This window comes from Malania oleifera, chromosome 10 (genome assembly GCF_029873635.1).
Source record: "Malania oleifera isolate guangnan ecotype guangnan chromosome 10, ASM2987363v1, whole genome shotgun sequence".
Taxonomy (NCBI): domain Eukaryota; kingdom Viridiplantae; phylum Streptophyta; class Magnoliopsida; order Santalales; family Ximeniaceae; genus Malania; species Malania oleifera.
Window position 1 is genome coordinate 95,392,743 of NC_080426.1, and position 11,547 is coordinate 95,404,289.

General features: G+C 35.6%; 1 non-coding gene across 1 annotated transcript; it reads left to right on the forward strand.

Moving 5' to 3' along the window:
• The first annotated feature begins 11,212 nt into the window (after positions 1–11,212).
• On the forward strand, positions 11,213–11,318 carry LOC131167139 (small nucleolar RNA R71). Its single transcript, XR_009140000.1, has one exon. It is a non-coding gene; the product is annotated as a small nucleolar RNA R71 (small nucleolar RNA).
• The last annotated feature ends 229 nt before the right edge of the window (positions 11,319–11,547 follow it).

Here is an 11,547-nt window from a genome sequence, read left to right on the forward strand (position 1 = left end):
ACAACACATCGAAGTACATGCCAAAACAAATTTTGATCACTTAAAAGAGACAAACCCTAAGTGATCTTAGAGATTGTAGATATTTCTTTAAGTCTAGTTCCTTTTAGTTTACTTCTCTACTATGTAGTAGACCAAGTGCTCTTCTTATGGTTATAAATCTATCTTCTGAGAGTGGTTTAGTAAAGATATCAGCCCATTGGTAATTTGTATTGATGAATTCCAGATTTATGTCTTCTTTTTGAACATGATCTCTTAGGAAGTGGTGTCTTATGTCAATATGCTTTGTTCTTGAGTGTGAAATAGGATTTTTAGATATGTTAATCGCACTTGTGTTATCACACTTGATTGGTACAGTTGTGTAGTTTAAATTGAAATCTCTTAATTGTTGTTTCATGTAAAGAGTTTGTGCACAACAACTACCAGCTGCTACATATTCGGCCTCAGCAGTTGACAAAGCCACAGAATTTTGTTTCTTAGAAAACCAAGAAACTAAAGATCTTCCTAAGAAGTGGCATGTGCCACTAGTACTTTTTCTATCTATCTTACAACCGGCATAGTCCGCATCTGAATAACTGATCATTTCAAAGCTAGTGTCTTTAGGATACCATAGTCCTAAGTCCATTGTGCCTATTAAGTATCTTAGGATTCTTTTAACAGCAATTTGGTGTGATTCCTTAGGTGCTGATTGAAAACGTGCACACATACACACACTAAACATTATATCAGGTCTACTAGCTGTTAGATATAATAGACTTCCAATCATGCCTCTATAGTGCTTTGTGTCTATGGATTTTCCCCTTTCATCTTTGTCTAGGCTGATGGAGGTACTCATAGGCGTGCCTATGGGTTTACTATTTTCCATACCAAATTTTTGTATCATATCTTTTATATATTTTGTTTGACTTATAAAAGTCCCATTTTTTGTTTGTTTAATTTGCAGTCCAAGAAAATAGTTTAATTCCCCCATCAAGCTCATTTCAAATTCTTCTTGCATACATTTTGCAAATTCTTTACATAGATGTTCATTTGTAGCACCAAATATTATATCATCTATGTAGATTTGAACTAAAAGTATATTATTTTCCTTATTTTTAATGAACAAGGTGCTATCAATTTTTCCTCTTAAAAATCCCTTCTCAATTAGAAATCCACTAAGTCTTTCATACCAAGCCCTAGGGGCCTGTTTAAGTCCATACAAAGTCTTAGTTAGTTTAAATACATGGTTAGGATTTTCAATATTCTCAAAACCAGGGGGTTGTTCAACATATACCTCTTCATTGATATATCCATTCAAGAATGCACTTTTGACATCCATTTGGTATAACTTAAATTCTTTGTAGGAAGCATAGGCTAACAACATTCTAATAGCTTCCATTCTAGCTACAGGGGCAAAGGTTTCATCATAGTCTATTCCTTCTTCTTGATTGTACCCCTTTGCTACAAGTCTAGCTTTGTTTCTAGTGATTATACCATTTTCATCCTTTTTATTTCTAAATACCCATTTAGTTCCTATGATCGAATGATTTTCCGGTTTGGGTACTAATTTCCATACTTGATTTCTTTCAAATTGGTTTAATTCTTCTTGCATTGCAACTATCCAAGATTCATCCTTAAGGGCTTCTTCAATATTTTTAGGTTCATTTTGGGATAGGAATGCATAATGATTGCAAAGATTCTTTAGTGAAGATCTAGTAGTCACACCTCTAGATGGTTCACCTATAATTTGTTCTTGAGGGTGATCTTTCTTATATTTCCATTCTTTTGGAAATTCCATATTTTCTATGAGTTCATCTTTTGACTTTTCTTTGATTATTTCATTTTCCTCCTTGATTTCTATCTCATCCTCCTTTTTGAATACATAATCTTTTTCTTCATTTTTAACATCTCTTAAAAGAGGGCTAGATTCATCAAAGTCTACGTGAATTGATTCAACTATGGTTAGAGTTCTTTTGTTGTAAACTCTATAGGCTTTACTATTTGTGGAGTATCCTAGGAAAATGCCTTCATCCGATTTAGCATCAAATTTTCCTAAGTTGTCTTTGTTATTTAGGACGAAACACTTACATCCAAAAGCACGAAAGTACTTTATGTTAGGCCTTCTTCCTTTCCACAATTCATAGGGTGTTTTGTTTAGGTTTGATCTAATGGAAACCCTATTAATTATATAGCTAGCTGTATTTACAGCTTCGGCCCAAAAATATTTTGGTAGGTCATTTTCATTAAGCATGGTCCTTGCCATTTCTTGGAGGGTTCTATTTTTTCTTTCCACAACTCCATTTTGTTGTGGGGTTCTAGGTGCCGAAAAGTTGTGATTTATGCCATATTCATTACAAAAATTTTCAACATTTTGATTCTTAAATTCTCTTCCTTGGTCACTTCTAATATTTGAGACATAATACCCTTTCTCATTTTGAAGCTTCTTACATAAAGTGATTAATGAGTTGCAAGCTTCTTCTTTGTTAGCTAGGAACAACACCAATGTGTATCTTGAGTAATCATCAACAATTACAAAGACGTATTGTTTTTCTCCTAAACTTTGGGTTCTAGTAGGACCAAACAAGTCTAAGTGTATGAGTTCTAGGGGTCTACTAGTTGATATATGTTTCTTCTTTTTGAAACTTTTCTTGGTTTGTTTTCCTAATTGACAAGCATCACACACTTTATCTTTGACAAATTTTGTTTTAGGTAAGCCTTTAACTAAATTCTTTTTGGAGAGTTTGGATATAAGATTCATGCTAGCATGTCCTAACCTCCTATGCCAAAGCCAACTATTTTCACTCATGGCTGCTAGGCAAGTTATGTCTTGAGAGATTAAACTATCAAAATTTATGCAATAAACATTGTTCATTCTAAGTGCAGTGAATAACGTTTTTTGATTCTTAGAATCTCGTATTATGCATTTTTCTCTCTTAAACATTATTTCACATCCTTTGTCGCTAAGTTGACTAATACTTAGTAAATTATGCTTTAGACCATCTACTAACAAGACATCACCTATAGAAAATGAAGAGTCTTTACCTATTTGACCTATTCCGATGATCTTGCCTTTTGCATTGTCACCGAAGGTTACAAATCCTCCATCCTTTGGAGTGAAAGAGGTAAACTTAGATTTATCGCCTGTCATATGCCTTGAACATCCGCTGTCCAAGTACCATTTATCCTTAGATGGAGTGGTCCTAAAGCAAACCTACAAGAAATGATTCAAGTTGTTACTTTTGGAACCCAAACCTTCTTAATTTTCTTTAAATTTTGTCTATTTTTAGCATTTATCTTCCACTCATCTTTTACTTTTGTATACTTTTTCTTAAGTGGACAATTAAACATTATGTGTCCTTTCTTTTTGCACATGTAGCATGTGGTGTGCTCATGAATATTTGTTGATGAAGTACTTGCATTATATTTAGATTGATTTACAAAATATCCCATATACAAGTTTTTCTTTCTTTTGTTTGAGGCTCCATTATAACCAATTCCTTCTTTGTTGTTTGTCATCCTTTGTTGTCCTACCATCTTTTCAAAGTTATCCTTACCTTTGGTAAAGTTATAGATGACCTTTTCTTTCTCTTGAATTTGATTTTTGAGATTATTTATTTCTTGCATAATCTTGCTATCTTCATTCACTTGAGACTCAGCTAATTTTTTTGATAAGTTATCTACTTTCTTCTCAAGTTGTTCAATCTTTAAATCTTTTTCTTCTTCAACAAGTTTTGTAGATTCAAGTTGATTTTTAAGTGCCTCGTTTTGTTGTTTCAAACTAATGTTTCTTTTTGAGACTTTAATAAACTTGTTATGTAAAAAGAGTAATTCATTTTGAAGTTCTTTGTAAGAGGACATACTTTCACACGAATTACTACAAGATTCATTACCCGAATCTTCAGAAAGGGAATAATAAGAGTTTACCTCTTCGTTATGCGCCATGAAGCACATGTTTGCTATTTCTCGATCACTTGGTTCACTTTCCGATTCATTCGAACTAGTGTCATCCCAAGTTGCCTTCATTGCAGGCTTCTTTTTTCTTCTTGTCCTTCTTGAGTTGTGGGCATTCCGGTTTGATGTGCCCTACCTTTTTACAATGATAGAAAGTGGGAGGATCATTTTTGTTTTTGCATTCTTTTTTATTACTTTCTCCTTTTTCAGCTTTTGATCCGTTAAATTTTCTAGTGAATTTTTTGTTTCTCCTTAAGAATTTTCCAAGTCTTTTAGTTATGAGTGCTAAATCCTCATCTTCTAATTCACTAGATTCATTATCTTCCTCACTTGAATATTCTTTCAAAGCTTTTAGAGCTATAGACTTCTTATTTTTGTTTTCAGTGCTTCTTTCTTTTAACATCATTTCATAGGTTAGAAGAGATCCTATGAGTTCATCTAAGGAAGTTGTTTTAAGATTTCTTCCTTCCGTAATGGATGTGGCTTTTGGTTCCCAAATAGGTGGAAGTGCTCTTAGAATTTTACAAATCATCTCATGGGTGGAATAAGTTTTTCCTAAGGCACTTAATGAGTTTATGATATGGGTGAACCTAGTGTACATGCTTGTTATACTTTCATCGGAATTCATCCTAAAGGCTTCATATTCACTGGTTAACATATCGATTCTACTTTCCCTAACATCTACTGTGCCTTCATAGGTTACTTCTAATTTATCCCAAATCTCTTTGGTTGTTTTACATGTCATTACTCTATTGAACTCATTTGCATCAAGTGCACAGTATAAAGCGTTTATTGCACTTGAGTTAATTTGCAACATTTTATAATCTGAATCGTTTAGTTCTTTATCTTCTTTAGGTACCTCTTTTCCATCAAGTAGTTTAGTGGGGATTAGATTTCCATTTGTTACAACGTTCCATGCCTTCCAGTCCATTGTTTGAAGATAGATTCTCATTCGCTGCTTCCAGAAGGTGTAATTTATTCCACAAAAAATTGGTGGCCTAGTTGAGGATTGACCCTCACCAAAGGGAGCTACTCCTATTTGTGCCATTTAGATCTTTATATAGCTACTTGTTAGGTTTTGCTATAATTAGGCTCTGATACCAATTGAAATTAGGATAGCTTCCCAAGAGGGGGTGAATTGGGAATTTAAAAACTTTCTTTTTAATTCCTTTTAAGAATACTTAACTTCTTTTATTGTTTATCTAATTCTTTTACTTGTTTGTTTAATTTTTCAAACAATAACTTGGTTTCTTTTATAGAATCAACAACACAAGCACTTAAACAACTAAATCACCAATCAACCTTTCAATCAACCACACTATCCAAACTAACCAAACACAATTTAAAGGCAAACAACCAAACCAAAATTAAGATATACAGTAGTAAGAAATTAGGATGGTTGTTTGTTTATATATGCCTTATAAATATGAATCAAGCCTTGTAGTTGAATGATATGCTTGTTAAAATAAATTTCCTTCTTTTATATGATTTACAACCACACATCCACACTCTTCCCAAAATTCAGAATTCAAATAAACTCTTAGTTAATTTTCTTTAGGTGTTTTAACCAAGTAACGTACTCCCGTATGGTTTCCGCAAAGTATGGTTTAACCAACGTACTCCCTTTCGGTTTCCACAACCCAAATCAAAATTAAACTTTAAGTTTGTTTGATTTCCAAATAAACGTAGTGTATATGATTTCAAATTTAAACCATCCACGCAATATAAATATGCTGAAAATAAAGAGTAAGGGAAAGAGAGAGTGAGACACAGGATTTTACGAGGTTCGGCTTCAACACAGCCTATGTCCTCGCCTTTGGCAAAACCACCAAAGGATTCACTAAACATGTTCCTTTACCGGGTGGAACAATACCTTTATACACTCCTTCAGAAGGCTAGAGCAGCACCTCTCTAAGCGATGATCCCTCGCCTAGCCAACGATCCAGCAAACCTAGAATCGTCACAATCTACAAGAATATAATATAAATTCTGCGTACAAAAAATACTCCCAAAATTTAGAGTAGGTTGTACAAATTGAAATGTAAATTGTACTTCAAAAAACCAAAGCAAAATAGAATATATGAAGCTCTAAAGTTTTTAGAAGTCACCAATGGTTCGTTTAAAAGAGAAATGGAATTGCAACCCGGAACCGAACTTTGATATTTTCAATCTACCAGAATTGTAGAATTCCTCTCCAGCAAAAGATGTGAGCAAAGAAGAACTTCAGAAGGATTTCAGCACAAGATGAATTTCAAATTTTGTCTGATTTCTCTCTTTTCTTGTGTTTTCAAGTATTGTATTTTTTCATTACCCAAAGAGGTATTTATAGGCAATTTAAAATATCAACTTCCACATCAAATTAGGTAAACTTTGAAAAAATATTTAATTTTGAATTTCAAAATTTTGAAAGATCAACATTCACATCAAATTAGGTAAACTTTTAAAAAACATTAAAATTGTTGACTAAATTTTGAAATTCAAAATTTTGAAAGATGTTGTCCATATCAAATTAGGTAAACTTTGAAAAAACATTAAATTGTTGATTAAATTTTGAAATTCAAAACTTTGAAAGATGTTGTCCATATCAAATTAGGTAAACTTTGAAAAAACATTAAATTGTTGATTAAATTTTGAAATTCAAATTTTAAAAAAAGCTTCCCTTTGAGATTTAAAATTTGCTCCACGTGGCAGTCGTCTGCCATGACATGGCAGTCATATGTCATAGTTAAAATTTAAACCCAAAATACTTTTATTGACATGGCAGTCATCTGTCATAGTTAAAATTTAAACCCAAAATACTTTTATTAAACCCTTCAACTTGCCAGTCGTCTGTCCATAGACAGACAGTCATCTGTCAGGTGCACTGCTTATCAGAAATTCAATTTTTATTTTGAACACTTTCCTTCCTTTAAGACCTTTGTTACTTTAATTTCAAAAACATGTTTTAAGCTCTTTAAAACAAAGTGTTTCTTAGTTTCTTTTGTTTTTATAAGAGCTTCACATATCTAAATGACATTTGGTTTTGAAGTACTTACAACAGTTCTTCTAATTATGGTCTTCTTAAATCCTTCAGCCTCCTTCAGCCTTTTGAGGTTCACTTTTGACTTTGAGTTTGCTTGCCCTTAAGCTTCTTCATTTGTTATTCATTGCCTTCAATATTCTGAGGCGCTTTCACTAGATTAACATTGAGCTTCAATTTATCAACCTTGAGAGTTCTTTTACCTAAAACGCATCACTTAACATTATATGTTAAAGTGCTCTTCATTTTGTTATCATCAAAACAGGATTGAAAAGTCCAGTTAAGTCAACATAAATAAATACATTCACGTGATTCATTGCACTTAGGATTTTCTGTGAGCACTGAAAAAAACACCCGTGGCGACTATGGCACCTTGTGAGATATCCTTGAGCTATGTATTGTCCTTTTAAGCGTTAATATCAAATTAGAGTTTATGGAACTCAATTCTCTTTTCTGGATGATTCCTTTGTACACTAGTCTATGTTTTGATTTGCTAGCCTAGAGGTGACACCTAGTGAGGAGATAGAAACCCTAGGTCTTGTAGCCTACTCAAAATGTGAAGGCTGAGCCACCCCTAGAGATAGACTTAATTCATGAACCTCTATTCAAGCTTAATTCCCGTTGATGGTATGAAGATTACAAAAGAAGTGTTAATATTGTCCTTATTACTCAAGAAAAAGCAAAAAATAAAGAATGATCAAAAGAAAGAATAAGAAATGAACATGTGCATGAAATGAAATGTCAATGCCGGTCCACATACATATCATAAAAATTCAAGGACACGACACATGTTTTCCACGTATGAAGATGCTTCAACCGATTAATGCCTCAGACGTACTCACGACAAGTTTGTGAATAAGTTGATCTAGGGTGTTCTCAGTTGGATATGGCAAGTAGGTGAGAAGATGCTAGGGTGAAGGACCCGAAACCTCATAAATAGGCTAGATCCTTTCTAGACTAGTCCACTCCATATATTTAGCGTTTGTTCCTTTTAATATGTGGGATGTTTGATCGCGACACTCCACTTCACATATGACAAGTGAACCCATTTTCTTTGAGTGTTTTTGTGGGTATACCAGTTAGGTCGAGTCAAAGTGACCGTTCTGAAGGTGTCCACTTGTATCCTAGGTGTACTGAGTCACACATATCACACACACCTTGAGAGTCTACCTGTTTATACTCAAACTTATATGACTACATTAACTCTGAATTGTGCCGCTAGTTAACTTCATGTGAGTATATTGCTCTTAAATGACATATAAATGATGAAACTTGCATGAGTGACATACTTTGGAGAATGTGCATTGAATATGAACAAGCTTGTGTGAAATTCAGTTATATTCTTGTATGTGAAACCGTATAGTAGTGTCGCATGTGCACTAATTTCACGTTCACCGGAGTTTGTAGTTGTAGGCACCACCCTGAAATTCATTCACGTCATTTGCTAGAGATTAGAAAAATGTTAGTTGGGGGGTGTGATTACACGCCAAAACTGCGTAATTGGGCATCTTAACCCGGTCTTTACAACTTATATTTTTAATTAAATGTCTAATTACATCCAATATTTTGATAAAGTTCCAAATTTATCATTCTGGAGTTTTATTGTGCAATTTATGAATTTTGGGTAATTTTTTATCGCAGGAAAATTCTCAGAAACCAAAACCAACACCTGTTCGTATTTCATTCATAACTTTTCCGTCCAAACTCTGATTGAAACGATTCAAATTTCTAGAGAAATAGGAAAGGATTATCTATAACTTTTGTATTTCAAGTTTTGCAACAAACAGGTTCCAAAGAGGTCAAAATAGGTTGTGAACGCAGAGAACAAATAAAATGAGAAAATAAAATATATATATATAAAAGGATCAGGATTTGACCCGGCCATGCAAGCTGGGTCGCGTTGGACAATCTGGGTGGGGCAATCCTTCTTTCCTCTTTATAAACCTCCCCTGTGCATCTTCTCTGTTTCTTCCTCTTCTCTTCTCCTTCTTCTTCCTCTTTTCTTTCCCTTAGCCATCCTCTACCCTTTCTCATGCTCATTACCCCGTTTTCTTCCTCTATTTTTTTATTTTCTCTCATTCTCTCCCTGTTTCCCCCTGCCCTCTGCTCTCTCTATTTTTCTTTTGTTTTTCCCTTCAACCTCTCTTCTCTCTTTGTTCTCCTTCAGTTCTCCTTCTCTTCCCTTTTCTGCAACCCAGCCCTCCTAGGAAGCTCTGCAACCTGCTGCAACAGTCCAGCCTCCACCCGAACATTCTTCATCATCCAAGCACCAGTAGAAGCTTCTGAGTAGCATAGCAATAGCAGTGCCCGAGGCTCTCTCTAGCAACCTCTTGCAGGCTATAGACTCCTCTGTAATCGCACACAGGCCAGCTTTGCATAGCCACGGCCCACCACCACCAGCCGCAGGCCAACCTTTTCTCAAGCAGATTACCTTCTCTGCTTCGGCCACCAAAGCACCGCCACCCTTTGCAGCAAACCACTTGGCTAGAACATCATTCTCTCTCTTTTCTTTCTTTTCTATTTCTTTCTTTATTACAATGGTTATTATTCTTGCTTTGTTTATTGAAAAAATTGGATTTTTGAATGGTTGTTTACTTTTAGCATTGTTAGACTTAGTTAATTATTTGAATCCTCAAGTCTTTTTAACAATATTTTTTTTTTAGTTTGAGTTCTTGATTTGATTAAAGTTTTAGTTTTTAGTTTGTGCATTGAGTTTGATTGACACGTTTTACTTCCTTGTTCTAGGTTACCATTTTAAATTCGCGGTTGTTTCGGTGTTTCCTTGAGTAAACTAGGGCTTCCATTCTTGCTTTTTAATTTATTGAATGTTAGTTTTAGGGTTTAATTTGTGTGTTATTTAATTTTTCAAAAGTTAAATTGAACAATCTTGAAAGCCTGAATTTGAACTGAGTTCAGTACTTTTATTTTCGATTGGAAAAACATAAAATCTAAGATTAAAACGCATTCCTTGAGGAGACAATCTAGCCCTTGGGCTTAATATTACACGACATAACTCCTATACTTGGGATAGCTTCCGAGCTACTCATTTTTCAAGTGAGTCAATCTTTTAGCTTAGGGACAAGGTGCCCTAATATCATTAAGCCCATGAATTCGACCTGCTTAACTAATCTGTCCATATGCACTCTTGACTCTTGTTCTTGTTTTGACAAGTCCTTAAGGAACTCGGTGAACGCAGGCTATGGCTTGATACCATCTAGGAGAGGCTTGTCAACCCTTACTTGTTTAAACATGTCCCATACGGACTCTATTAAGGCCTCTTTCCTAAATATAGAAGGTGCAAGATGAGCTACAGGATGAGTTACTGGAGGGACATGAAATGTTGTATGAGGGGTGAAATGAGGTTTGGTCCTTCCAATGATAAGTGTGGGATTAAGGGGTTTATTTACTAAACTAGAGGAAGATAGGGTGCCAGAATCAACCTGGGGTACTACCCTCTTTCTTCCTCATTCTCTTCCTCCCTCGATTGCTCCTCGATTGCATCATCTATCATCCTACCACTTTGTAGAGTGGCCACCGCCTGGGCCTACTCAAGATATGATGAGGGGCCAGCGTCCGGTTCACATTCCTCCTCGTATGGCCCCTTTGGGTTCACTAAGGGCTAACTTGGCAATTTTTCTTCGTCTCTCTGACTCAAGGGGAGACGGCTATTGAAAAGGTGAGGATCTAGGGGTTGAATCAGGATGATTTTGGAAATTTGGGTATGGGCGAGGAGGTGGAGCAATAGGGAATCGCGGGGGTCTTTGGGATTGAAAACCCGAAGCTTGTGGCCTCTAGGAGAAGTTAGGATGTTGTTTCCATCCGGGGTTGTAGGTATTAGAGTAGGGGTCGTTTAACAGCCTATCATACCAATTATAGGTGGCTTTTACTTCCTCTTGCACAAGCTCATGCTGGGAAGGCATGTGTGGGCAATTATAGCATGTATAGGAAGGGTCTGAGCAAATTGCAAAAACATCTACACCGGCCACTATCTACGATTGCGGTCTTAAGGACAAGCAGCAGTGGTAGGGTCTAGGTCATGGCTTGCAGCCAACTCAGAAACTCCCTTAGGTTTGGAAGTGGATGGGTTAGGGGGGTCTATGATCAACAACAGTGTCATGCTAAGAATTCTTAGCAAGATTCTCGAAGAGAACCCATGCCTCATTCTCATTCTTTATAAGGAAAGTACCTCCGTATGAGGCATCTACCATGGACATGTCTCTCTTAGCTAAACCTTCATAAAAGGTTTGCACCAATTTCCACTTAGGGACCTGATGGTGTGGACATTTACGGAGCAGGTCCCTAAAACGCTCTCAAGTCTCAAAGAAGAGTTCCCTATCCGTCCGTGTGAAACTCGTGATTACCCTTCATAGCTGGTTAGTATTCCCAATTGGGAAGTATGTTTTAAGGAATTTACGCTGCATAGTGGCCCATTTGGTCACCGAGTTCGGCTCTAAGGATGTCAGCCAATAGTTGGCCTTATCCTTCAAAGAGAATGGAAAAAACCTAAGACAAAGGGTGTCATCATTAAAATTGGGTATTCAAATGGTGGAGCAGATCTCCAAGAACTCATCCAAATTCTAATAAGGATTTTATGTGGAGTT